The sequence below is a fragment of the Silene latifolia genome, chromosome X (genome assembly GCF_048544455.1).
Source record: "Silene latifolia isolate original U9 population chromosome X, ASM4854445v1, whole genome shotgun sequence".
Taxonomy (NCBI): Eukaryota; Viridiplantae; Streptophyta; class Magnoliopsida; order Caryophyllales; family Caryophyllaceae; genus Silene; species Silene latifolia.
In genome coordinates, this window is record NC_133537.1 from 192,255,121 (window position 1) to 192,256,992 (window position 1,872).

A 1,872-nucleotide genomic window follows, 5' to 3' on the forward strand; every position below is an offset into this window, starting at 1 on the left:
CAACCTTGTTAACATGTTAAACTTGATAATGAGTGAGTAGTTTCATTAACTAGGGTTAATGGGTAATTAGGGGAAACCAACATGGGAGATGATTCATGCTTAATTTAATATGTTTTCATAGTTTATTTGCTTGCTTGTTGTGATCTCAACTTATGCACATGTTATGTTTGATGAAATGCGAGCCTATGAATCCTTGCATTTTTTACCCATCACTTACCTTTTTAATGAGACTTGTAAGACATAAACCAACTCGAGTCTCATTAGACCATGCATATAGTTGAGTAGAGAGGATTAAGTCGACTTGTAGGTGTTGTACAATCTAATCGATTCGGCTCCGGGACCCAAACCTTCCTAGGATTGTAAGATATAAACCAATTCGATCCATCACAACAATAATTGCTTGCTTATAATTTGAGAATATGTTTGTATGATCAATTCCCATGAATCCCCTATTACCCCATGACACCCTAGTGCTTTTAATCAATTGTTTACATCTCATTTTAATCATCTTGCTTGTTTACTTTTATTGCTATTTAGTTTAGTGATCTTCTCATCTCAATCCAAATTGTGACACCCCTAGACACCGCTACTTGCAATTGAAAATCCTACATCAATACCCGTCCCTTGGGATCCTACCTTTACTTGCCTCTTTACTAATAGTAGAGTTGTTTGTGAAGTTATAAATATTGTTTTGGTCTAGGTGCTCCTAACGACAAGTAACCGAAAATTAAGCTCCAAGTGAGTCCGACCAAAAATGGCGCCGTTGCCGGGGACGGTGTTAACTTGATTTGATTTTCTTAGATTGTTATTAGTTGTGTCTTTCTTTGCCTTGGGGAAGTAAAACTCCTCAAGGTTTGTTCTAATTGTTTTCGAGTTGTTTGATATTTTGCATGTCTAAAAGATCACAAGGTAACTTGTTACCCATTGATCACGAAATTGAAAAGACTTTAACAAACAATAGAAGACTTGCTAGAGGTACTTTGAGAGGTATTGGTGAGGTTGTAGATATTCAACCAAATACTATAGAGTTCATCAACCCTTTTGCAAGAGAAGGTGAGGAGAACCTAACACCCAATCAATCACAAAATCAACCCACAATGCCTAAATTTTCATCACATTCCGTACCAACCGAGGAGAACCTACCCAATGGTACTCCCACACCACAACACTTAACCGGAAATTTCATTGCTAAATCCGCATTTATCCAATTAGTCGGAAGAAGCCAATTTGGGGGAATGCCTAGTGAAGACCCTCACTCTCACATGGAGACTTTTTGTGACTATTGTGATGCGATTTCACAAACCGGTGTGACTGAAGACCAAATTCGATGGGTCTTATTTCCTTTTTCTCTAACTGGCACCGCAAAACAATGGTTGAAAAGCCTTGATAAGGCTACTCTTACAGGTGACTCTTGGAAGAAGTTGGCTCTAGCTTTCTACAAAAAATTCTACCCTCCGGAAAAGACTAACATGCTAAGAGCTCAAATTACGGGTTTTAAGCAAAGGGATGAAGAATCTTTGTATGAAGCTTGGGAGTGGTTCAAAGGAATTTGTCGCTCATGTCCTCATCATGGACTTAGCGAGTGGTTCTTGGTACAACAATTTTGGAATGGTCTTTATGAAGACTCAAGAAACATTCTCAACATGGGATCAAATGGTATGTTCACCGAAGTTGACGATAATCAAACTTGGAACAAGATTGAGGAAATGGCGGTCCATAATTCACAATATAGTAGACCTCGCAAGGCTACTAGAGGAGGAAAGCTTGAAGTGGACTCTATTACTCAATTGGGTGTTCAACTTAGTGCTCATATTGATACCATTAACTTGAAGTTTGAAAAGGCTATGGCTAAATTTGAAGAGGCCTCAAAAT

At 38.4% G+C, this 1,872-nt stretch overlaps 1 non-coding gene across 1 annotated transcript; it reads right to left on the reverse strand.

Annotated features, from left to right (window-relative positions):
* Positions 1–1,469: 1,469 nt before the first annotated feature.
* LOC141623994 (small nucleolar RNA R71) lies at positions 1,470–1,576 on the reverse strand. Its single transcript, XR_012533807.1, has one exon. It is a non-coding gene; the product is annotated as a small nucleolar RNA R71 (small nucleolar RNA).
* Positions 1,577–1,872: the final 296 nt, after the last annotated feature.